General features: G+C 42.0%; 1 protein-coding gene across 16 annotated transcripts in view; it reads left to right on the top strand.

Moving 5' to 3' along the window:
* The window catches only part of Tbl1x (transducin beta like 1 X-linked), a 168536-nt gene that overhangs the window by 4109 nt on the left and 136995 nt on the right, over positions 1-27432 (top strand). The gene's annotated exons all lie outside the window — the stretch shown is intronic.

Below are 27432 nucleotides of genomic sequence, written 5' to 3'. Positions count from 1 at the left end.
CGTTATTTTTTCAGGCAGCATTTCTCACAGAGCCCAGAGCTCACTAATTTGGCTAGACTGGCTGACCCCCAAATCCTAAGAATTCTCTTCACTGTTGGGATTATAGACGCAGGCTGCAGCAACCACATTTTTACATGGGTCTCCAGGGATTAAACTCATGTCCGCACTGTACTGACTGAACCGTCTCCTTGAATACCAGTTTTACATATCAGTGTCTGTGTTTTTATCTGAACTATAAAAGAGCCCCCCAATTGACCAGTTGCTGGACTGTGAACTCCTGTAATTTTTTTGAGCATCTTTCTATACATATAGAAAAATCAAAAGAAGAGGCTAAGGATATAGCTCAGTTGCCAGGCTACTTGCCTAGCCATCAAGAGGCCTGGTGTTCAGTCCCCAGCTATGGGTGTAATCTTAACATTGAAGAGGTAGAAAAAGAAGCAACAGCTTGGTTGCAGAGTGCATGTCTCAGTTCCGAATGCATGGGGCCTTTGATTCAATTCCTATTACCTCAAGAGAAAAAACAACAACAAAAAATTGTGAATTTTGGTGTGTGAATAAAGAAATAGATTTTACCACAGTGTCCCTGCAATGAATATTTTATTTTTTTAAAATTACATTTTCATTTATTTGTGTCTCTGTGTGTGTGTGTAAGTCAGGACAACTTGTAGGAGTGAGTTTTTTATTTCCCTGATGTGGGTACTGGGTATCAAACTCAGGTTGTCAGACTTGGCACCAAACCCCTTATCACATTATCATTATCATCATATTATCTCGTGATGAGGACTTTATAGAACTTTCTGCTGTGGATTATATTCACTGTTTCCATTTTCCAGCCAAGGAAATTGACATTTTTTTTCCCCCCGAGACAGGGCTTCTTTGTAGCCCTGGATATCCTGGAACTCTGTAGACCAGGTTGCCTTCAAACTCAGAGAGATCTACCTGCCTCTGCCTCCGAAGTACTGGGGTTGAAGGTGTGCACCACCATGGCCTGGCTGGAAACTGACATGCACTCATACATGGGGGGTGGGTAAGGGCATGTGAATCCCATGGCCCAGCCCTTAAACTTGGTCTTTCTCTGCCTTCTTATCTATCTAAATGTGAACTTTCCCATTTGAGACAAGAGGTCTGTAAATTTCATTCTGTTTTCCTGCCCCCTGAGATCTTCATTAAATGTTGATAGAAATCTGTCTATCAGTATTAGTTGTCTTTCAACTTCTTGGAAGGCAGACCATGGTGCAGGGATTATTTTCTTAAATAGCTTTGCCACTGAGTCACGTGTGTGTATGTGTCCTTAGACTTGAATTAGCTGAAAACACTTCTGGTCTATCGGAGTCCATTTTATGGATTCAAACAGCACATGGAACTAAACTAATAAATTAACATGTCTTATTGGACAGAGTTAAATGTGCAAAGGTTCGGTTGCCCAGGGCTGTTCTGGTATTACTTAGTGAAGTTTTCGTAAAAAATGTAGGAATTTGGGTGTAGTTTTTGTAGGGCTGTCTTTTGATTTTGAAATAATTCACACAGGTAGACTTATTTAAACAGTCGTGTGTGTGTGTGTGTGTGTGTGTGTGCGCGTGTGCACGCATATTCATGTGTGTACATTTTCATGTCATTGGACAACTTCTGGTACAGTTTCTCAGGTATTGTCCATGTTGGTTTTAATTTGTGTGTGTGTCTGTGCATGTGTGTGCAGATGTGTGAGCATGTGGAGGCCAGAAGTTGATATTCAACTTTATTTGCTTTTCAAACAGGGCCTCTTATTGAACCTGGAGCTCACCAGTTTATACACACTGGACTTAACTGGACTTAATATAAACCACCTGACCAGTGAGTGAGTGCTGGGGATCTTCCTTGTCTCTACTTCACAGTTCTAGGATAATAGGCATATACCACAATACCCTCATGGATCCTAAGGATCTGAATTTGGGTCCTCAAGCTTATGCAGCAAGCACTTTACCTACTGGGCCTTCTTCCCAGTCCCCCCTCCCTTTTTTTTCCTTTTGAGACAGGATCTCATCATGTAATTCTCATGAGCCTGGACATTTGCTTTGTAGACCAGGTTGGCCTTGAACTCGAGATCTGCTGCTTCTGTCTCCCAAGTGCTGGGAATTAAAGTAAAGTCACTTACCAGCATGCCTAGACCCCACCTTGGATTTTGAGACAAATTCTTTCATTGGCCAGGGGCTCTCCAGTGAGGCCAAGCTGGTGACCTAGTGTTTACCTCTGCGCAGCTTTTCTTCTTTCCCACTGAGACAGGGTCAGTGTAGCCCTGGCTGTCCTGGAACTCACTGTGTAGACCAGGCTGGCCTCAGACTCACAGAGTTCCGCCTGCATCTGTCTACTGAGTGCTGGGATTAAAGGTGTGCACAACCACTGCCTGGCCAGTTTGCACAGCATTTATCTGGCTTCTGAGGATTAAATTCAGGTCCTTCTGCTTGTGCTGCAAGGACTTTGCTAGCTCAACTACCTCTCCAGCTCTCACGTTATGTTTTCATGTACTTGTTTGTGTGTGAAACTGAGGAATGTACTCTACCATGGAATTAACTACACCCCAAAACTCCAATTTTACTTTTTTCTTCCTTTTGAGACAGGGTTTCTCTGTGTACCTTTGGAGCCTGTTCTGGAACTAGCTCTGTAGACCAGGCTGGCCTCAAAATTTGTCTTTGTTTTCCAAATGCTGGGATGACAAGTTCTATGCTTGGCTTAATTAGTTCATATTTTGTATGTGATGTATATATGTGTTCGTGTATGTGTATTTGGACACACAGATGTGTATGTATGCACATGGTTTCTGTGTACGCATGCACACACCAGAGGTTGATGTCAGATGCCTTCCTCAATCATGCCCCATCCTACCATTTTTGGAGACAGGATCTCTCACTGAACTTGGAACTCTTTCTCACCAGTTCTCCAGTGCTGGGATTCCAGATGTACACTGGTGCTGTTCCTGGCTTTCTCATGTGGATGTTGGAGATCCTGACATGTCTTTATGCTTGGATGGCAAGCACTTTACTAACTGAACCATATCCCTATCCTCTACTTGTTTTATTTTGAGATAGAGTTTTTACTGTGTAGCTCAGGCAGGCTTTGAACTTGATATCTTCCTACATCATTCTCTCCCAAGGGCCCCACCTGCTGGTTGAGCAGCCACTAGACAGGGAGGTTGTTCCTCCATGATTGGTGTTTTGGTTTTGTTTGTGTTTTGTTGAGATGGGGTATGTAGACTAGGCTGGCCTGGAACTAGCAAAAGATCCATAGGCCTCTGCTTCATGAGTGCTGGTATTAAAGGCATGTGATACCAAACCTGGCCCCTTGTTTTTTCCTTGAAGACTGAGTCTCCTTGCTGACTCAGCACTTTGCTGGCCTTTATGATGTGGACTTCTTTCTGTGCCTTCCAACACCCATCTTTTTATTTTGCTTGTTTGAGTTAGGTTTCTGCTGGTGTGGCTCGTGAGGCTCACGTGAGCCACAGAGAAAAGATGGAAAGAAGGGAAGGATGATGGAGGGCGAGATTTGAGGGGAAAAATCTTGCCTCCAGTCTTGTCTCCAAAGGCCAGTTCCTTCCTTCATGCTAAAAATAGTCATGGAAAAAGAAAAACGTTTATCTTTCCAACATTAAGAAAGGATAAATGTTTACAAAATGATTTTAATCTTGCTTCCTCATTGGAGCTAGTTTTTAGACGTATTTGGTGAAAGATTAACAGTTTATTGAATGTCGTGTACATATGACTTTTTTTTAAAGGGGGAAAAGGATGAATTCTAGGTGTCAGAAAACCTGAAGGGGGCCTAGAGTCTCGTCTCACTCAGCCCAGAAACTGTGATGGTCTGTGCAGTTCTGAGGGATCACTGTCGGTCCCAGCACAGAGTAGGGAAATCTTGATCAAGAAGGTGGGGCTCAGAAGGGGGAACCTCAGGAATAATTTGAGATACCTCTATGCTTAGCAGGAAGTGAAGACAAGACCTGAACTATGGGCTCACTATAGATGGCCTTTTTGAGTCAGGCTTCCCTCAGTGGCTTACTTTGAGCTTGATCTCCTTCTGAGGCACTATTTATTTATTTATTTATTTATTTATTTATTTATCAATCACCTACAGAAGAGCAGCACCTCAGGGCAAACCAAATATCCTGATGGATATAGACATAGGGCCTCTCATACTTATCTATTGCTTGGAATATTTCAGGTTCTTTGGGAGGCCAGTATGTGGTGTTAGGCACTGAGCCTTTTTTCCAACCCTGCCTCCAACTCTTGAGCAGTCTTTAGCCTTTTGAGTGCTGGGATTGCAGACGTGTATTACCCAGTTGGCACATAAGTGTTTGGGGGGCAGGGTATGTTAGGAGGAAATGTTAGTTGACAGCTGCCATAAGAATTTCAGAGCTCATGGAAAAAGGCAGAGAGGAGAAATGGTCCTTGAATGGTTGAATTTCAGTCTTATACGTATGGGGAAGGAGGCTGCCATATAAACTGCCCTGCAAGCACTCAGAGCCCCTGGAATCCACAAAACTGTCTCTATTTCTTGTTTTTTTTTTTTTTTTTTTTTAATGTCAAAGATGGTTAGGTCTAGCTTGAGGTCAGCTTCTTGTTATTTGTGATGAGGAAAATCCCCAGATAGCTCTGTCTCTTGTTTATGCAGACCCAGGAAGGAACTAGCGACACTGGCCAGCCTGGAATTTCATTGCCACACAGGTAGGCCAAGAAACCTAAAGGATATAGGCAAGGGAATGTCTCAGGCTTTGGCTGGTTGCTGACTTCTAGATGCTGCTTCTGTCTACATTTGCATGGCTTGTGGCATAGTGAGGTTTTTGGCATTGAGCCAGAGGATTGGGGACCATGCTGGTCATTTTTTTTTTTAAAAAAACTAGACACAAGTCAGGGTCATCTAAGAAGAGAGAAGCTCAACTGAAAAATTGAAAATCCAATTGGCCTGTGGGTAAGTCTGTGGGGGCATTTTCTTTATTAATGATTGATGTGGAAGGACCCAGCCCACCTGGGAAGTGCCATCCCTCAGCAGGTGGTCAGGTGGTTAAGGGTTGTATAAGAAAATAAACTCTGCAAGCCATGGGGAGTAAGCCAGTAAGTAGCACCCCTCCATGGCCTCTGCTTCAGTTCTGCATTCAGGTTGCTGCTGTTGTTTACTGTTATTGTTATTTTTTTGAGATTGTAATATAATTACAACATTTTCCCTTGCCTTTTCTCCCCCCAAGCCCTCCAATATATCCTCTGTAACTCCAATCCCATGGGATCTGTCACTTTCTTTGTGTACATATATGTATATGCACATAGAGCACATACATACATGGAGGCAAAATACTGATACACATAAAATAAGTAAATATTTTTAAAAAGTTGTAATCTTTCTGTATAGAACTGCTGACAGGTATTTAACATAATCTAATATCTACAGTGGCTCAGAAGTGGTGTCCAGGCTGTTAGCTTCAAACCCTGGGCACTTGAACTTGCAAAGCTCTTGAAGTCGTGCTCATAGACCACTCATGTGAAAATAAGCCATGGTAAAACTACAGAACTCATTTTGTATTTGACTTTTGGGAAAAAAATGGAATGAATTCTTGTTATTTTTGTTGTTGAGACAGCAACTCTTGTTGCCCAAGTTGGTCTCACATTTACTATGTAGCCGAAGTTGGCCTTGAACTCCTGATCCACCTGCCTCAGCCTGCCAAGTGCTGGGATACTCTGTGCACTGCTGTGCCAGGCTCTTAAAAAGAGCAAATTCTTACTTACACTGCTCACTTATGTTTTACTTTGGGCTGTACTTTTGTTTTCTGTGTTCTCATGGCAGCTGATGTGTTTACTAGAAGACTCTTGGACAACTTGACAACTTAGGTCATGTATTGGGTGGTTTTAGTTAACTTTTCTTTTGTCATGACAAAACACCATGCCCAAGACAACTTAGAAAAGAAAGCATTTAATTTGGGGACTTAACAGTTTCAGAGGGTTGAAGTCTATGACCACCATATTGGGGAGCATGACAGCAGGCAGGCAGGTAGGCATGGTGCTGGAGCAGTAGCTGAGAGCTTATGTTTTGAGGCAACAACCCTGAGTCAGAGCAGACTAACTGGGAAAAGGGTTGGCTTTTGAAAATTCAAAACCTGTCCCTAATAACATACTTCCTTCAACAAGGCCACACCCCCTAATCCTTCCCAAACAGTTGCACCAACTGGGGACCAAGTATTCAAATATATGAGTTTATGGGGGCTATTCTTACTCAAACCACCATAGGTGGCCTGCCAAGTATATGGAGTCACTTGAACCTGTGTGCCCAGCAGTGTATATCTGTTTGTGTAAATGCGTGTACACGGTCATGCGTTTGCGCATCTATGTGGAAGTAAAAGGTCAACCTTGGGTGTCTTCCTCACTGTATATTTAAAGACAGTTCCTTACAGAACCTGGCGCTTGGTCATTTGCTGTCCATTCAGTGAGCTCCTGGACTCTGCTTGTCTCCATGTATTCAGCACTGGGATTACAAACTACTACAGCGGACTTTTATATGGGTTCTGGGAAAGGAACTCAGGTTCCTATGTCTATACAATACATGCATTACAAACCACATCTTCTCAGGGCTAAGTGTTAATAATTAGGAAGCCAGACTTTTTTTTTTTATGCACATGACCACTTTTTTCCTTCAGATTTGTTAAGGCTCAATATTTTAGGTTGACTAAATGTTGGGATGAACAGAGAGTTATTTTTTTTAAAAAATATTTAATTTATTTATTATGCATACAATATTCTGTCTGTGTGTATGTCTGCAGGCCAGAAGAGGGCACCAGACCTCATTACAGATGGTTGTGAGCCACCATGTGGTTGCCGGGAATTGAACTCAGGACCTTTGGAAGAGCAGGCAATGCTCTTAACCACTGAGCCATCTCTCCATTTCTATCTCTGACTTGGACCGTTGTTTTTCCCATGATTAAAATAGGTACTATATGGTTAATATCAATAGAATAGGTTGTGTCTTACAGTTACACTGGTTCACACATAACATACACATCCCTACCCCTGTAGTGAAGGTTAGGTAAGTGGAGATTCTCTTTGGCCTAATACCTTGTCTGCTTGCCATTGCTCAACTTCTGAATGAGACCTTACCTGGTGCCCAAGCAGCTCTCAGTTCAATGTTGGAAGCATGTCAGCAAGATCCTGTGACACTGCTTTAGCTCTGAGCCAGCATCTTGTGTCTTTGTTAAGTGACAGCACTCATTGTCCATTTGATGATTAGCCAGACAATTGCATGATTGTAATATTATAATGTATTTCAGAAATCTGTTTTGAAGGATGGTCCTAAGTGGGCTTTATCTTCTTAAACCTACTGATTTGTATTTCCTGTGTGCTGAAAGAATAGGCTTACTATGTGCAGGTGTTTCTGCACTGTTCTCGGAGTTGGAGGGGACTGGTCAAGGCAAGGGTAAAAGCTATTGGACCATGAATGCTCTTAAGTCTGGGAACCTGGCAGAGAGAACACAGAAGGAAGTGCATGGGCTGGTTACACTGTGGAAGGACTGTTGACAGAATTCACTCAAGAAATGCAATGGCTTCTTAGAAAGTGGCACTATTAAAATGAGCTGTTGTGGTTTTTTCATGGAAATAAAAATCAAATCATTTTTTTGTTCAAATAATTGTATGTGAGATTTTATAATTATAAAGATCTGAAGTTAGCAAAATTATATAGCCCAAGTTAATTACATTAATGTGTTCAAACCAAATATAGAGGAAGATTAGCATTTCTGTGTGTCACTTCTGGGCCTCCTAGCCTTAGAGCTGTCTTCTCTCCATTCTCCTTTCTTTCCCCCTTCTCTTCTTTTTTTTCCTTCCCCTTTCTCTTCTCTTCCTCCCTTCTTACCTTTCTTTTTTTTTTTTTTTTAACTGAGCCCACGTCTTTGTACATGGTAGGCACACACTATACCACTGAACTACATTCTGAACATTGCAGTTAGCTGCCTTCTGGATGCATTTTATTTTAATGTTTTGAACATCCTAGGTCTGTTTTTAGGAAATTAGTTGAAACAAGAAACTTTTTTTGGGGGGGGTGTTGGGGGTGCCAATTCCTTAAGCATCAAAAGCATGGGGTAATTTGCCAGCTTTTTGTTCTGTGATACTAAGATGGAACCTAGGACACTGTGAGGTAGGCAGATTATCTACCACTGAACTATCTTCTCCTCACCCCCATTTAAGACTATAGCAGAAGATGACTCTGAATTTCTGTTCCTTCTACCTTCCCAATACTGGGATTATAGGTGTTCACCACCATGCCAAGTTTATGTGGTGCTGAAGAACAAATTTGTACATACTCTGCTAAGCTATAGCCAGGGTTTTTCCACTTAAACATTTTTTTTTTTAGCATCCAGGTGCAGTGGCACATGCCTTTAATGCCAGCACTTGGGAGGCAGAGGAAGGCAGATGTCTGAGTTTGAGACCAGTTTGGTCTGCAGAGCAAGTTCCAGGACACTCAGGGCTACACAGAGAAACCCATCTCAAAACACCAAAAGAAGGGGCTGGAGAGATGGCTCAGAGGTTAAGAACACTGGCCTCTCTTCCAGAGGTCCTGAGTTCGATTCCCAGCAACCACGTGGTGGCTCACAACCATCTGTACTGAGGTGTGGCGCCCTCCTCTGGCGTGCGGGCATACATCAAGGCATATGTTGTATACATAATAAATAAATAAATTTTTAAAAAAAAAAAAACAAAAGAAAAAGAAAACAGCCAAAAACAAAAAAACCCACAAAACCACTTTTTTTTTAAATATTTAGACAAAGTATTACTAAATTACCCCAGCTGACCTCAAACGTTAAACAAGATTTTATTTTTTGAAATTTTATTTGTATAAATCGGCTCTAAGGTTTAAAAATAATGAGGACCCAAAGTAGGGGGAGTAGGAAAGGGAAGGTGGATATGGGAAGGAATGGGTGAAATGGATATGAGACGATTTGGGGAAGGTGGAGAAATATGATCAGTATACATGAGGATATGCTCAAAGACTCCATAAAGATAGTTCCAAATAATTAATTTTATAAATTGCACTATAGATTATTCATTCCTTTTGCTCCATAACTATTACAAAGATGGGAATTCTGTTGGAAAAGGCCATTTTGATATAGCTAAACAGGTTTGAGTTACCGAAACAAGCAGTTTGCTTTTGATCATTTCACATGAAATGGTCAAATGGTCATTAAACAAACTTAAGTATTGAGGCAAGTTTGGTACCATATGGCTGTAATCCCAGGATTTGAGAGGTGGAGGAAGGATGATTAGGAATGGAAGACTATCCTTGGCAGCATAGCAAGTTTGAGGATAGTCTGGGCTACACTAGACCCTATTGCAAAAACAAATAAGTAAACAAACAGAAGTTTTAATTTTATAATGTTCCTTAAAAAATAGAAATTATGTAACATACACCATTTTGCATCAAAATGATACTTGGAAAGTAAGTATAGAAATGTGTCTAAATCACCTGGTTCATTGCGAATGTTTAACAAATATTGTGTACAATGTGAGAACTAAATATAACAAACTTCTGACCTACTTTTGGTACATAGGAAATGTTGACAATTTGGAGAAACGTGTGTGTGCCTCTTACCTGAGGAGATCAATCAGAAGAGGGCATGTGCTTGCCTGAATTGATGTTACAGAAGGTTGTGTATTACCGTGTGGGCACTGGCAACTGATCTTGGATCCTCTGGAAGAGTAGCAAGTGTTCTTAACTGCTGAGCCTTCTTTTATCTTTCTACCCCCCCCTTTTGTCTGAGACAGTCTCATTCTAGCCCAGTGTGACATGGAACTGATTACTAATCCCAAACTCCTAGCCTCTAAACTCATGACTGCCCTTTTGCCTCAGTCTCCCAAGTGGTAGGATTGCAGGTATGAGCCACCCTATATGGCTTCAAGCTTGCCCTGAGAAGCTGGAATTGCAGGTGTTCCCATCATACCCTGCCTAATTTGTCATTTTGGGATCTTATCTTTCTTTCTGTTCTATGCCTGTCATAGTAAATGAGCAGCAGGAAGCCATTACCTTAGTCTTGTTTTTCTGTGATGCCTTCGCTTTCTTTTTTCAGTTCATGGTTTGCTCTCCGTTTTCCTGTTCTATTTACTTTTCCATTTTGTGTTCTATATTTGGACAACAAATGTATTTCTGTGGGTGGGTTTCTGATGTTCCAGATGTTCATGGGAGTGGAATTTCCCCAAGCACACCAGGGGGCCTGGGGAGCAGCTAGTGTTTGGTTTTGTGTATCTCCTAGAGTTGAAATAAATGGCCCTGGATGTGGATTGGGCAGCAATTCCCTTTGTTTTGCTTAGCTTTGCCTTCAGTGTTTGCTTTAGTTTCGGTTGCTGGAGATATCAGCTTCAGGGATGTTTCCTTTGTCATAGACCTCATTTTCATTTATTTATTTTTCTTTTGCAGCACTGGAGATGGGACCCAGAGTCTTGTGCATTCTCTCTCCCACTGAGTGATACTTCCCCCACCCCCTCCATCCTTGACTTAAAATTCCAAGATCTGCCTTTTAATTGAAGTTGGTTTTCCTAACCAGCGTTGTTGAAGTATAAGTGACAGACATGTCATGAAAGCCACCATCTTAAATGAGCCATGTAAAGCTCACCATTAGAAAATGGTACAATATTCTCATTATAGTTCATGTTCAGCTGTCATTTGGCTTCCCAATCTAGCCATGGGCAAGCTCTAGATAGGTTTTCTTTTTCTGGAATTTTAGAGCCCCTTTTAGTGTCTCTCTGTTGATTGAACTTTCTGAATTGTAATATTGGACTTAATTCTGGTCTCCCTGCCCCAGAGGATTGAATGATGAGGTAGGAAGAAGAGGCTAGTATATTTGGCATCCTGCCTCAATTTCTTTTTTCTTTTTTCTTTTTTTTTGAGGTGGAGTACCTCAGGCTGGCCTCAAACTTCTAATTCTAATGCCTCAGGCTCCTGAGTGCTAAGATCACAGGCATGGGCCATCATACCTACTATATGCAAATTCTGGGGATAGAACCTAGAGCCTTGTGTATGCAAGGCCAACACTCTATCCACTGAGCTACACCACCAGTTTAAAAATATAGATACTTTATTTTTATTTGTGTTATATGAAAATTCAGGGGAGTCTGTTCTCTCCTACCTCTGTGCCTTGGGGATCCAACTGGTTCGCCAGACTCTGTAGCAAGCACTTGTCTGGACGAGTCCTCTTGCAGCTTGCTGGCTCCCGTTTGGAAGGAGGTACTTAGATCCTTCATAAAGACTGAAGCCCCTGGCCTAGATATTCTCTCTGATTGTGCTCAGAGAAGAAATATAGCCTTTGTTACTGACCAGAAAGTAGGCATTACTTTTATAAAACAAATGATCCACAGACTCAGGAGCTCTCATTAGAGGGGGAAATGGTTTTCTGCTCCCTTGGAAGTGTTCATTCATAAATAAACAATGAATGTACAATGCAGAGAGAGGAACTAAAGGCATGAAGTTTTCCTCTGGGAATTGTGTTTCATCTGTTGGGTTCTGTTCTGAAGGTGCCTGGCAGACATTTTCTTAAAATCTCATGAACTTGCTACCTGCAGTTTGCATGGCCTGCACAGATCTGTCTGCTCCTGCCCCAGGACTCTGGCCTGCAATTTCTATGTGGCTCTTGGCTCTTTTTCTGAGATAGCTCTCTTTTTCTGTGTTTTTGATACAGTCTTGCTATGTAGCCTAGGTTGGCCTGGACTCGGTATGTTGCCAGCTTGGCAATGATCCCAGCTCTAAATCCATTTGTTTTTCTAAGACAGTAAATACATGAATGCTGCTTTAAAAAGAGTCCAGGCTGTGAGATTCTCTTTCTCTGCCATCCTTTAGAGTACCTAATCTACAGGGTAGAGTGTAACATTTTTTTCTATTGATTTCTGAAGTCCTGTACAAATATGCAGCCTCACGCTGCATCTAGATAGAATCGTGTTATAGCTATTTAGCTCCACCTACTTTATTTTTGTTTTTATTAAGGTATAATAGAAATAAAGTAGGATTGACACATACATTTAATCATTTTTTGCACACATGTATGTGCACACACATAAATATCTTTAAGATTGCTTGACAATCAAATGCCAAGTGTTCTTCCTACTCTCTAGTTTCCTGGTCCCCTTTGGTAATTTCACTTTTACCTCTGGAAACCCCTGTTTTGCCCTTAGGTAACCACTAGTTCTTCCCTCTCCCTACTCCCACCCTAAGCCTTTGTGCCTGCTAGGCAGTTTTTCTTCTACTGAGCTCTACAGCCTCAGACCCTGAGGTAAATGTGTGACCATACAGGTGGCAGTTAAATTGGCCTCTGGAGGTCTTACTAGCATACATGATGACCATCCCCCACTCTTAGGTTTCTGACTCTGGGATAGTTGTGCCCGAGCCCACCTTTCTAGCATCTTCCCAGGGAAGCTGTGGTTGGAAGGCTCACACACGTTGACGGTCTCCTGCTTTCAAGGAAGTCCTTATAAATGATGACAAGGACTCTGTACTTTCTGATACTCTTCTCTCCTAGACTCTTTTTTTCCCTTGTTATAAGGTTGCTGGTAGCTGAGTCACTAGGTTCCTCATTTTTGTATCTTTAGTTGAGTGTGGCTTCTGGGTTTTGATTTCTTTTTTTTTTAAATATTTTTATGGTTTTATTAACTTTATTTTATGTGCATTGGTGTGAAGGTGTTAGATCCCCTGGAACTAGAGTTATAGACAATTGTGAGCTGCCATGTGGGTGCTGGGAGTTGAACCCTGGTCCTCTGGAAAAGCAGTCAGTGCTCTTAACCACTGAGCCATATCCAGCCTGGGTTTTGATACCTTGATGAAAAGAAAAATCTATTGGGAATATCCTGGGGTGAGTGGGGTAGGGTGCTAATAATTTCTAAACACTAGCCATGATTTTCTCCCTTCCCCATCAAATGAGGGGGGGTTACCTTTATTGGTCCCTTCCCATAGCTGGTATGGTCATAGGATGGAATGCTAGGAAAGGGTGAGCACCTACCTATGTGTGACAGGATGGTAGGCATACCTTCACCTAGGACTGCAGGGTACTGGCTCTACCTGCTGGGCTGTAAGGGTAAATGGGATGCATCATTTGTTTTTTTCTTTCATAGCTAAACCAATTGCATACTTTGTGCACCCACACCCCTCAAAGAGCCACTCCCAACCCAGTCAACCCACGGTTTGAATTTAATGGTCTGTCTCTTTTGAGGAGAATGATACAGGACCATGTTGGGGCAGCTAGAGATCATAAAATTATTTAGATCATAACCAATAGTTTGGTAACATTGATTTATTTTGTTTGGGGGAAAATATGCTTGTATTTGAGAGAGCAAGTTTCCATGGTCACCATCTTCCTGGTTCTGTCTTTCACATTTGTAGGTGGTGCTGGGAATCCAATCTGTGAATGCTAGGTGGATCTTGACCTCTGAGCCCCAAACCTCAGCCCCATATCTAAGCAGAGCTCATTCTTAGCATAACCAGGTCAGAAGATTCTGTAGGAGGGAGTGACTTGTGGTGGACGATTTCATGAATAAGCGTGTAATCACTTTAGGTGGGAGTAACTTACGGTGGACGGTTTCATGAATAAGCATGTAATCACTTTACGTAGTATATGACTGACCAGTGAAATGATTCCATTCTTGGTGAACCGTTGAGTTGATTGATGTTACTTACAAGAGTAGGGGTGATTCAGAGGCAGCTGTGTCACTGAAAATCCCACCCCAGTGTAGTTGACAACTCAAAAAAGCTGCATTTCTGAATCAGCTTTACCATAGAGATTTCCTCTATAGTAGTTGCTTACTGTTTATATGGCCTCAGGGATGGGACTTTTGAATCTTGCAAATTAAAAAAATTAACATTTATTTAATGGGTGTGTGCACGCACTCACACCCATACACCACACACATGCTCATCATGTACTATCTTCCACAGTGTCAGAGAATAACTTTGGGAATCTGTTCTCTCCTTCCACCATGAGTTCTGGGTACCTTTACCTGAAAAACCATCTCACCAAACAAAGTCTTGGAACTTTCTGAGGTTTCCTGAGCCTAGAAGTTTCATTAACTTCCTAAGTCTTCTTGAGCCTATTTCTTCCTTGTTTGATTTCCTAAGAAGTAGCTAAACACCACAGTCTCTGTAAGAGTACTGTGTCTATGGAATGCTGGAATTTAAAAATACCTGCACTACATAGTTGTCATGGCTTCAGGTTGTGTCAGCTACCTAAGCATTTTTCCCGCTGGGGGTGGGGTATGGTACCGGGGAGACTGGGGATGGGAGGATGAGGGTTGGGTGGACTGGGTGGAAATGGGGGTAGATGCTAGAGATTGAACCTAGGACCTTGCTTGTCTTAAGTGTGCTTTGTACTGGTAAACTCTACCTCCAGTCTCTTATGCTTTTACAATGGCAGGTTGCCTGAGAATGCACACAACTTGACCCTTTAAAGTGTGGAATTGAGAACTTTCCTAGTGTATTTACTAAATAGTCCACTCAGCATTTCTAATCCTAGAACATTTTATCACCTTCCAAAGAGATCCTGTGACATTATGACATCAACCCTATCGTTTCTTCCCTGAAGTCCCTGGTAGCCACAGATCTCCTTTCTGTCTCTATGGATTTATCTAGTCTTTGTATTTCATAAAAGTGGAGTAATACATTATTATATGTGCCCATTAATACCTGGCTTTTTGCTCTTAATTAAAAAAAGAAAGCCACAGCCGGGTGAGTGGGCACACCTTTAATCCCAGCACTTGGGAGGCAGAGACAGGTTGATCTCTTTGAGGCCAGTCTGGTCTACAAAGTGAGTTCCAGGACAGCCAGAGCTACATAGTGAGACCCTGTCTTAAAACAAAATAACAAAGACATACAAAACAAAACGAAAACCTCGTCAGTTTACTTAATTGTGTATGTGTACGTGTTTGCTTGTGTATACATGCATGTGTGTGGAGGCCAGAGATTTCTTCAAGTGTCTTCCTTAATTGCCCTTCATCTTATTTTTTTTTGAGATTGAGGCTCTTACTGAACCTGGAGTTTATATTGAGCCAGACTTACTGGCCAGCAAGCTCCAAGGATCTTCTTCCTGTCTCCATATACCCAAAGCTATGATTAGAGGTGTGTACCACTGTACTTAGCATTTTTTACTTGGGTGCTGGGATCCAAACTCAGGTCCTCAAGCTTGCTTATCAAACACTTAACACAGTGAGCCCTCCCTCTCCCCAGCACTTCTGTTATATTTGTGTTGTTTATGCATGTTGAAGGATGCTTGGGGCCAAAAGGCTTGGTGTGAGGTAAAGATGATAGGGAGTAGTAATCAGCACCTCCTGTGATTACACTGCGTGTGGAGAATGGTCTACAGGTATAGCAGTGCGCCTTAAATCAGGAGTGCTTCAGCTGCTAGTTGAGCCTGAACTGCTATGTTTCTTCTTTCTCTTTTCATCCTTCTTTCAGTTCCCTCCACCCAGAAGTCAACTTAGGAAACAGCTCAGTGGGTAAAATGTTTGTGGTGCAAGCATGAGGAGCTGAATTCAGGTACCTAGTAGCCATGTAAAAATCTGGGCATGACCCCAGTGCTGGGGAGGTAGGAGCCAGGAGGATCCCTGGGGTTCATGGGACAGCCAAGCTGGGCCACTGGTGCAGTGAGAAATCCTGTGTAAAAAAAAAAAAAAGCAAGGTGTGAAGTATATTGAGAAAGATAGACAGAGTTGATCTCTGTACACACACATACATGAACGTATGCACACCCCAACACACATACCTCAACATGCACATGTGCACGAGAACACACACAAGATTTTTTTTTGGGGGGTCAGCTGCTTCTGCTGACCTCTGTCTTACGAGGTGGTGCATTTTCAGTGGAGTGTTAGGAATGTGTGGGAGTCCTTTCTGCAGTGAAGATTCAGGAAACCTGACTTCCCCAAAGGTATGTGTGGCATGTATTTGGTGTCTGGGGGTGCCAAGCAGGTAGAACATTCCAGAGCCACAACCTTTGCTAACACAGTGGTAAATTATGAAGCATTTACTTTTCTGTGCCATTTCTGTATGTATGGCCTAATTTAAAGTTCCAGAATTGAGTTTGAGAATATAGAAATTATTTTTATTTTTGTGGTGCTGGTGATGGAACCTGGAAGCTGATGCTTACTAGTCAATCACTCCATCCCTGAGTTGCTTCTCCCAAGGCTGATTTTTATCCAGTTGCACATGGGGATACCTCCTATACTTGTTATGGTTGGTAAGGCTGAAGGTATTTTTCTGGCTAATCTTAAAACAAAAATTCATTACAGGACTACCAACTTACAGTCATTTTAGTTTTTTAAAAATTGTTTTCTATGTGTATGAGTGTTTGCATGTATGTGTATCACATGAGTGCAGTGCTTGGGGAGCCCAGAAGAGAGTGCCACAGAACTGAAGTTGCCTATGGTTATGAACCACCATGTGGCTATTGGGAACTGAGCCCTCATCCGTAAGAACAGCAAGTGCTCCTAACTGCTGGGTCGTTCCTCCAGACCCCTGTTTTATAGTTTTGAAGGTCAGAAGTCTGAAGAAAGCAGCAAGCTACTTTCTTTTCTGAATGCTCAAGAGGTCAACCCTATTTCTTTATTTTGAGTTTCAAAGGACCAGACAAATGGTCGTATCTCATTTTGTTATAGTTATACTTAGCCAGGATTTCTTTTCCTTTTAGAGAGATTCTTGGTCATGGTTGGGGTTGTACTTGTACAGTTGGGGTCTTTTTCCTTCCCAAGAGCCTCAAGGTCTCTATTTGCTGCTTTGAGCTTTTGGGGCTTTTTCTGAGTTGCAACCGCAGCCACTTCCATGCACTCTGACTTTTAAGTCTGAGTCTTGAGCTGAGTTTGAGGAATGAGACTGCCACAATGGCAGCAGAAGTAGCAGGTAGGACCTAGGAATATGAGGATTCTCTGTATGACTTTGTGAGATCCTAAATCCATAGCTCCTGGAGCTGTGCCACCCTGGAATGATAGAGGAAGTCAAATGGGATTAGGATTAGAAAACTGAACTAAATGTTGCCTTCTTGGTCAGAGTTTTATGCCTTAGAAATTATTTAAAAGTGTATCAGTCAGCTTTTTACTATGGTACTATTACATAACAAATAACACCACCCTATTCAGGACATTACCATATTTTGGTGTCTCTTACTTACCTAGTAGTTAGTGGCATAGCCATGACTGCTGTTGGCTTGGCTAGTGTCAGGAAAGGCTGGTTAGGTTCTGCAATGGATGATGTATTTTGTAATGTTGCCAAGGGATCCTAGAGCAGGTCTTTGTGCTTCTTTCATCAGATATAATTAGGTGAGCATGCAGACACATTTAAAATATCTACTTGTCACTCTCAATAACATCCCTTTGATTAAGTCACAGCTTCCCTGGGGAGGTGGAGGGTTATTTTAGTTGGGAATAGCTGTAGAGTCACATGGCAGATGGAGCAAGCATAGATGTCTATTATGGGCAGGCAAGCTAGGATGGCTTTTGCTTTGTTTGTGGAAGGCAGGAAAGATGACCTAAGTACAAGAGTCTGGTTACTCTTAAGTCAGGAAATCATCTCTTGGTGGATGCTGGGAGCCCTGAGAGCTAGTTACATAAGCAACTTCTTGGTTCCATATTAGGGCTGTGATTTGCAGCTGAGACATTTGAATAGTCACAACTAGGGGTGGGGGTGGGGTCTTGCCTGGCTCCAAGTTGGTGGAAGCTAGGGTTGTTCCCAAAACAAGAAAGTGTTTTGCTCAAACATCAGGAGTCCCAGAGCTGAGAAAGCAAGTCACGGGGCAACTTAGTGCACTCTGTAGGTAAGAGTGAAATCTTACAAGACTTCCCCATCTGTGAATGGGAATTGATGAGTTTTTCTGCAGGGCCAGGTTAGAAAGTTCACATCCAAAGGGTAAAGTGCATGTGTGAAGCCCTGGCCTCAATGTCCAGTACTGGGGGAAATGTTAATTGTCCAGAATCCCACAGATAACTATGTAGTTGAAAGCCAAGAGTCATGGTGAGGTTTCTGTTACTTTCAAATTGTTTTTTTTTCTTTGTAACTACATTTTCTAGCTTAAGTAATTCTTTCCTATTATTCAGATTAATAAACGAACCTTTTATTTGCTGTGGAAAATATGTACATTTTGATTGACATTTCATTATGAGCTTTAACTCCCTGTTTCCCTTTCTCCTTTTTAAGAGGCCCTTGCTTTTTTTTTTTTTTTTTAATGCATTGGGTTTTGGGGCAAGGACAGTGGTGCTGGACATCTCCCCAGTCCTAACTGGAACCTTTTTTTAGGGGAGGAAAGGTTTATTTGGCTCACAATTTCAGTACAGCACATAATTTTAAGGAAACTAGAGTAGCAAGAAATTGGAAGCAAGCCAGATGGTAGTGGCACACCTCTTTAATCCCAGCACTCGGGAGACAGAGACAGGTGGATCTTCCGGAGTTCGAGGCTAGCCTGGTCTACAGAGTGAGTTCTATGACAGGCTCCAAAGCTGCAGAGAAACCTTGTCTCAAATACCACAAAATAAATAAATAAAAAAATAAAAAAAAAGAAAAAGAAAAAAATTGGACGCAACTGTTCCCATAAGAGCAAAGAGTACTGATTTAGATTCTTGATAGCAGCACTTGTACCTTCAATGTTTTTTATGCGCCAAAGAGTAGTTGGTGTAGGGTAATTACTGGTTGGTTGATAATGACATTAGTTGCAACATAAGTGAAAGTTGCACACTGGTGAAGTACCAGTATGCTCTCAAGTATCTAGGGAGTAGTCTTTTATATGTCACTGTTAGTTCCCTTGCTCCCTTTCTCGCCCCCCCCCTTCCCTTCTTCCAAGTGGAAAGACACTGGTTAGCTGGGCCCTGCAGAAGGATAGGACTTCCCTCCCTCCCTCCCNTCCCTCCCTCCCTCCCACCCTCCCTCCCTCCCAATGGGGTCTCCAGTATCTCAGGCTGGTTTCAAACTGCTGTAAAGTCAAGGATAATCTTGGAACTTCTGATCCTCCTGCCTCTACCTCCCAAGTGCTGGGATTATAGATGCGCATCTTCTTGTCCAGTTTTATGCAGTGTTAGGGGATGCACTCAATGCTAGCTCTCTATACACTGAGCCATATCTCCAGCCCCTCTGTTGCTCTTCTTACCACCTATTAATTTGTTTCTCATCTTCTTGGCCATTAGGACAAACGGTTAGGAAGAGGAGATGGAAATAGAAACATGAAGTGAATTGGTGTGTGCATGTTGAGCAGGGAAGGAGGGCTGCTTGGCTTTATTAAGAAAATGAGAAAGGTGGGTGGTATGTATTTTCTAAGCATAGAACTGTCAGTTTCAACTGTCACCAGTCTAGGTCTTTTCCAGCGATGTTTTCTGTCAAAGAAAGTTGATATGAGGGACCAGAGAGATGGCTCAGGTGTAAGAGCATCTGTTGCCCTTATAGAGAACCCCAGTTCAGTTCCTAGCCCCCATATTGAACAGCTCATAACTACTTGTAAGTTCAGTTCCAGGGGATCTGGCAACCTCTTCTGGCCTCTGAGGGAGCCTGCATTCATGTGTTCATACTTTGTGACACATAATTAAAAATAAATCTTAAAAAGAAAGTTAATGTGAAAATAATATAATCTCTTCAGAGTAAAAAGTTAGCAGTTGCAAAACAATGTCAGTTTTTAGAACAGGCACCCTAAGACTGGCAGGTATGATAGTAAAAGTTTTCTTTTAGTGTGCGTGTGTGTGTGTGTGTGTGTGTGTGTATAGGCAGGGCCATGTCTAGAAGTCCAAGGGCTGCTCAGAGTTCGCTGTCCTTCCACCTTGAGTGTTCTGGGCCTCGAACTGCTCATTAGGCTTGTTTGCAAGCTACTACTTGCTGTGTATGTAACCCAGGCCATACCTAAACTGAGGCTTTTCCTGCTTCAGCTTCCTGAATGATAAGGTTGACAGGCATGTGTCATCATGTCTAGCTATCCAGAAATTCTTGTGCTTGGTAGAGAAAGAATTGTCTTGTGCATGCTGGTGGCTGGCTCCCTCCCTCTCCTCCTTAGCTCCATGTGTCTCTTCGTGGTGCTAGGGCTTGAACCCTAGGCAGACACTCTCTCACTGAGCTACATCCTTAATCCTTTCTTCTTCTTCTTCTTCTTCTTCTTCTTCTTCTTCTTCTTCTTCTTCTTCTTCTTCTTCTTCTTCTTCTTCTTCTTCTTCCTCCTCCTCCTCCTTCCTTCTTCCTCCTCCTCCTTCCTTCTTCCTTCTTCCTCCTCCTTCTTCCTTCTTCTTCTTTCTTCTTCTTCCAAGCAAACAAAAAAACCCCACTTAGGTTGTGAGGTTATGCCCGGGGCTACAAGTGTGTACCACTGTGTCTGGTTTATGTCTTTCTAGTGTGGAACTGAAAGCTTTTTGTGTGGTAGGCCAACACTACCAACTGGCCCACATCCTCAAGCCTCTTGTGTGGCAAACACTACCAACTTATCCACATCCTCAGGCCCCTTGTATGGTTTTTCTTTTTTACATAGTTGAGAATTGAACCTAAGCATGACATAATTAAAAGTTGACTTGGATCCTGTTAGAGAAAAATCAGTTTGGATGCTAGTGTAGATAGAAGTAAAGGAATATTGTTACCTTTTCTCATGATCCTAGTTGTCTTTAGTAGATAACCCTGTACCATGCTGATATATGTCACATGTGAAGAGATCTTTTTCCTTCATAAAATGTTCTTAGAGAATCAGTCACATTCTTTATTTTTAAAAAAACATCTTCAAAAAATTTAGTTTTTAAAATTGCTTTGTTAAAAATGTAGCCTGGATGTGTTTCTTGTGCTTTTTCTTTGATTGTTTTTCTTGTTTTTTTCCCCTGTTCTGGTTTGTTTGTTTTATTTTCATTTTATTATTATTTAAATACTGGTTTGTTTTCTAAGGAGGGTGGCAGAATGGTGTGATTTTTGAGTGGGTAGAGAGGGTGGGGAGGCTTTGGTCAGTATTGTGGGAGGGAAAAACCATAATCAGAATATATTGTATGAAAAAATAAATCAATTTTCAGTAATAGAAAAAAAGAAAATTGATAAATTTTTTTTGAAATCTAAAATTGAAATAACATTTCTTTATTTTGGTGTGTGTTCGCACATGTGCACCTCTGGAGGTCAGAGGTCAACTTGCAGGAATTGATTCTCTCTTCCACCTTGTGGGCTCTGGCTATGGAACTTTAGGTCAGCAGGCTTGATGGCAAGTACCTTTACCCAGTGAACTGTGTCATCGCACCATCTTTTGTGTATTTATTAAAGAACACATTGGTCCCTTTTAAAAAGGTTCTGTCTGTCCTCATCCTTTGAGAATGTGGGCAAGAGCAGTCCTCCTGGAGTGCTCAGCCATGTTTGGCTGTTGTGATTCCCTACATTACAGAAGAAAGGTTCACTTGAGTCCCTGTGGGTCCTTTTTTGCTTTCTTGGAAATGTCTCCACATCTGGTCTTACGACTTGTGTAAAACAGGAAGAAGCAGTTAACAGACTGTTTCATAACTTAGATTTGCTGCTTGGCCTCAATTGTCGTCCCCCCCCCCCCCATCTACCTCTTAAACAAAAGGGTCAAATAGCAAAGTTCCTCTGAGAGATGCTGAGTCATGGAAGTCTCAAGGGAGACCGGGCATGGCAGACAGTTCCAGAGCTAGCACTCACCACAGGGAAAGACTGACCTATGGCCTTCATTTCCTTTTTTTCCCCTCTTTGGCTATAGCTTTTTCCATTTGGAACTGCTACTGATGGTCATGTTACCAAATTTCACCTGAATAAAAGGCTGAGCATGTGACATCGCAAAACCATTCACATAAGCTGCATATGCTGAGGAGGCAGGCACACAGCGTCTGGGAGTGGAATGTGAAAGGGTAGTTTAAGATGTCTATAGGGACAGGGAAGCACAGTTAGGTGGATTTTAGTTTCTTTTTCTTGGTAAATGTGAGGAGGTTGCTGTGATGTCTAAACCTTCAAGTAGATCTGTCTAAGCCTTCATTTTTGCATTTCTCCACGGTTGATTCTGATCAACTTCTTATAAGGAAACCAGTATTAATTAGCCACTGTTCAACACTCTGCTTGTGTGTATTCACTCATTTGTTTATTGCTAGTCTGGCTTTAAACTCACCTAGTCCAGGCTATTCTCAAACTCTGGATTCTCTCTCTAATCTTAAACCACAGGAGTGCTGGGATTATAGCTATGAACTGTCACTCTTGACTTGGAACTAATTATTTACTTTTTTGGATTATTATTATTATTATTATTATTTTTTTTTTTTTTGAGATACCATCTCGGTGTAGTCCTGGCTCTCCTGGAACTCGATATGTATAGGCCAGGCTGGCTGCAAACTCACAGAGATGCTTGCACCACCATACCTGGCTTGGAAATAATTCTAACCAACAAAAATTAAAACAAAAACTATAACTGTACATAGTACACACATTTTGTGGAGGATCTCTTTTTTCCAACCTTTTTAGTGCATTGTACCATTGATGTAGCAGAAACTCCAAGTTATAGAATTGATATTATAATGGGCTTACTAATAGATTTTCTTAGGAATCATTAAGTTATACAAGTGAAATTTAGCTAAGGAACACAATCTCCAAAATATCCCAAAGGTAAGTAGTGTGTTAACCAGACCTATTAGAGATAAGGGAAATTTAGGATGCTGGGATGTAAATGTTTATTCAAATGGATTGACCAATCATTAATTAGGCTCTGATTCCCACATCAACACATAAAACATGAATGCCCAACATTGTGGGTACAGTATAGGGTCACAATCATTAAATCCAGGTCTGCCATTAAGACTCCTGAGTTCTTATCAGGAAAAACTTTCTTCTAGATGGTCAAAATGACCTTGAATGACAACTATTTGAAAAAAAGAACAATATTAGTATACTAAAATAATTCTGGCAATATGAAATACCTTTGCTGTGTAACTCTCATCTGTCTAAGTGGACAGACTTATAATCTCCTGTCTCTGTTAAAATCGTTTGAAGTGTTACCTGGGGCTAGAACCAGAAAGAAAGAAATTAAAGATGACAGTGTTTGTGGAATGCGTGGGCCTAAAGTGTATATACGTTAGTACCCACTGAGCTGTAGGGCAAAGGTGGCCTCTCTGCTTTTGTTAGGTTTTGAATAGAGAGGGGAGTCTTTCATTCTCCTTCATTTGGGGTTTAATTCCCAGGATTTCTCTGTGTAGCCTGGCTGTTCTGGAACATTTCTTCCATGTAGAATGATGAAACCCGCTGTTCTGTCATTCGAAATGCCTCCTACCAACCAACAGCCTTTTTAAGGAAGGGACAGCAGTCAGGAATTTAAATACATAGCTCTCATGGCTAGGTGCTACTTTGTATAATTTAATATTTGTTTTAGTCCATGAGAATGAACTGGCCATGTCATTTTCCTTCTGGGTTGTCCCCCCCACCCCCACCCCCTTGTGCCAGCAAGACAAGGTTTCTCTATCTAGCCTTGGCTGTCTTGAAACTTGCTTTGTAGACCAGGCTGGCCTTGAACTTAAGGAGATCCACTTGCCTCTGCCTCCTGAGTGCTGGGACTAAAGGCATATGCCACCACTACTGGCTTTTCCTTGTGGTTTCTTCAGTCCTGAAAACCCAAGTCTTGTTTTAAAATTGCACCACTGAAAAAATTTATCAGGTATGAGAGACAACAAAGAGGACAGTGCCTCTCAAAACAATGGGAATGTTGAATGGCATTTCTGCTATGAAGTAACGTCCCAAACTTGATCTTGAAGCTATGATCATGTCCAATAAATGCAGGTCATATCATTAAAAATGTGCATCTGGGACTGGGCTATTGCTCAGCCGATAAAGTGCTTGCCTAGTATGCACAAAACTATGGCCTCTGTCCCTGGGACTGTGTTTACCAGCCATGGTGTCTCATACCTGTAATGCCAGCACTTGAGAGTTAGAGAGGCAAGAGAATCCATGAGTTCAGAGTCATCTTCAGCTACATAGCTAGTAGGAGTCCAGCTTAAAGTAAGAAGAATGTTTGATAATTAATTGGTGGGTGGATATAAAAAGTGACCGCATCCATTGTTAAAGAATTGACTTGTTTGGGTGGATTTTTGGTGTGTGTATGTATGTTCATGTGTTTCTGTGTGTGTCTGTGGCAGCATGAAGATGCAATGTGCATGTACCTGTGCAAGCCAGAGGTGGGTGTTGTTTTCCATAGATTGCTTGACCAGCATGCCTCAGGGTTCTCCTTTCTCTGCCTTCATAGCCCTGGAATTATGGGTGTGGTCCACCATGCCCAGCTTTTTCTATGTGGGTGCTGTAACCTAAATTCAGATCAACAACAAACAGTTTACCAATTGAACTATCTCTTCAGCTCTGTTTTGGTGTTTTGAAACAGTGGCTTGTCATATAGTCCAGGTTGGCTTCGAATTTTCATCTCAATACTTCTTTTGCTCTCTTGAAACTGACTTGAGCCAATTCTAGCTTCCCTTTCCTTTTAAAACTTTTTGAATTTTTTAAACGTATTTGTGTTTACGCACATGTGCATGAGAGTGCCCAAGAAAGCAGGGAATCCTGTGGAGCTAGAGTTACCTGGTTGTGAGCCATGAACTTTCCTAAGTGTGTGAAGTTTCCTGTGTTGAAATAGTGTGGTCACTGAAGTCCACAGTCACAGGGTCACTCTATGTGTTTGTTGTCTGGATTTGAATAAATGTATAATGAAGTGTGTCTACCTGTGTTATACCAAATAGTAGTTTCATTGCTCTAGAAACCCTCATGTCCTTCCTGCCTTCAATCTGCACATTATCTTTGGGAATACTGCATTTAGGGCTGTGTATGTGACTCTATTTGCAGAGTACTTGCCTAGCATGCATGGAGCCCTGGGTTGCATTTTCGGCACCTAATAAAACTAGACATAGGTCGCACATGCCTGTAATCCCAGTTATGGGATGTAGATAATGGAGGGTCAGAGTAATGATGGTCATCATTGTCTACATAATGAGTTAGAGATCAACTTGGCTTATTGAGACCTACTGAGACCTCTCCCAAAACAGAGTGAGTCCTGTATTTTGCTAATGGCAAAAAAAAAAAAAACAAAAAAAACAAAAAATAACAAAAAACCCTTCATAGGTCATGGAGTTTATCAGATCTGATATCCCAAGTAAGTGAATTATTGTCTTCAGCAAGTAAGAATGAGGCCTAACTAAGTTCATCTATAAAGCCTGGCCTCTTTATAGACAATTGAGCTTGTACCCCCTCTCCCACAACATGATGCAGATTTGAATCTTGCTTAAGATGATTTTTTTAAAAAATATTTTTAAATTTGATTCTTTTGGAATTTCACATCATGTACCCCAATTTCACTCTTTTCCCAGTCCTTCCACATCTGTCTTTCACCCTTGTAACCTCCCCAAAAAAGGAAATAAAAAAAATAAAAAGCAAACCCCAAACAAAACATCTTGCAGCTACCTCTGGACAATGACCTGCTCCTCTTATTAACTCCAGCATTTTATCACACCTGTCCCAGCTGCCTTAGCTTCGGTTCTACTGTGTGTGCCACTTCACTCTTCCTTTCCCTTCTCTCTATCACATGTTGGTTCATTTTAGTGGTGTTGGAAGCTGCGGTGTATCACAAAGTGTATTCTTTTGCCCAAACAGCTTTGCTTGCAGTTGTTTGTTGCAACACGAGTTGGTGGTCTGGTTTAAGGCCTCTGTGTTCCGCTACTTAGTCAATACTGGACCCTCACTGAGACTCGTTTCTGCTATTCTGCTATTGCCCTGAGTCATGGAGATCCTGAGGTTACAGGGTCTTCTGCACCCATGCCACTGGGGTCAGCTGTCCCAACTCCATGCCATAGGGGCCAGCTCTCCTGTGCCCATGTCATATTGGTGCTTCTGTGTGGTAGCTGGTGAGGAGTGGGGCCAGCGTTCCCATGATGGGTTTGTTATTCACACAAGAACTTTATTTTCTGTGTATCATTTCAATAATGCAAGCACTTACAGTTAATTTTATATATAGTGATCATGAGCATGTAACAAATGCTAATTTTAGAGACAAAGGGGTTCAGTTTCAAGAGGACTTGTGAGAATTGGGGATGTGGCTCTGCTGTAGAATGCTCACCTAGCTTGCACAAGCCTTGGGGTGTCTGTGATCTCTGCCCAGCATATAGGTAAAGTACACAGACTGCATTCAGGCTCACAGGAGTTTGAACCTGCACTTTGCCCATACCAGTTGTGTATGCAAAAACAGTTTGTGAACTCTCGAAAGTGTACAGTGGGTATTGTTGTGCATTTCCTGAATGGACTGTGAAGTTTTCCACATGGTGCTTGCAGAGCTCTGCACTGGCAACCCCGCTACAGGAACTGACTATGCAGGAGATGATATTATTGGCACGAGAACAAGAGAAGACTGTCAGAGAAGAGTCAAACTTCTGTCAGAAGACTCTGGCTTCTCTTTTTCAGGTAGCAAAGAGAATCCTTTTGACAGTGGCAGTGGGACTGTCAGGTGAAGGGACCCACTAGCATATTCTTCCTTCTCTCTGGACGGCACTCACTGACCTCTGAGGAGCCTAAGACTGATTCCTGTGTTGTTGCAGGCCATGGAGCTGTTAGTGCCTAGGTTTTAGCTATTAAGATGGGTGAATGATAATGGCCTTCACTGTCCTGATGGTTTGCTGGGGACAGGTATCTGGTATTGCTGCAATTTTAATGCTGTCTTTAGATTTCCTTGCGGGTGGAGGGAAAGTGTTTATATCAAATGACGCACAGAGCACTGGGCCAGTGTTTACAGATGAGCAGACTCTAGCCCACCTCTTGCCTGATTGGAAAGTCTTATTTCTGTTTGGGGCTCCTCTTCCTGCTCCTAACTCCTGCAGGCTGCAACCTCAGGCCGGAAGTTCTTGAATAATTTTGATACTTGTAATTTTGCAAGGTCCGGTATGATTGATTGGTAGTCATGGCCCTCACTAGAATTCATGACTCAGGGCCTGTCTAACTGAGAGGCCACAAGAAAGTGTAAAATGCACCACTGATGGAAAGAATCAGAGCCACCTGGCCAGGTATGTGATGTAATGTGCCTGGAAATGATGACTTCGGTCATGAACCTTAGCTTCCATTTAGTACGGGGTGGTCCTTGCCTCCTAAGATTCAAAGGCCAACACAATAATACTTTTTTAAAAAAATTATTTTGGTTGATTTGTTTTCTTTTTGGTTTTTTGAGACAGGGTTTCTTTGTGTAGCCTTGGCTGTCCTGGAACTTGCTTTGTAGACCAAGCTGGTCTCGAACTCATAGACATCCCCCTGCCTCAGCCTCCCTTGTTCCGGAATTAAAGCCTAGTGCTTCTGCCACACCTGGTTTGGTTTGTTTTCTTTTTGAGACAGTGTCTTAACTAATATGTACTTCAGGCTATCCTAAAACTGGACACTCTCCTGCCTTAGCTTCCGAAGTGCTGGCATCAGAGATGCGCTTTAGTAGGTTGCAAGTCCTTTCCTAATAGATGTGCATGGCCCAGCCAT

The sequence above is a fragment of the Alexandromys fortis genome, unplaced genomic scaffold (assembly GCF_014885135.2).
Source record: "Alexandromys fortis isolate MF-2015 unplaced genomic scaffold, M_Fortis_MF-2015_v1.1 scaffold_289, whole genome shotgun sequence".
In the NCBI taxonomy this organism is placed as follows: Eukaryota; Metazoa; Chordata; class Mammalia; order Rodentia; family Cricetidae; genus Alexandromys; species Alexandromys fortis.
This window is presented reverse-complemented; position numbering and strand designations above follow the sequence as displayed.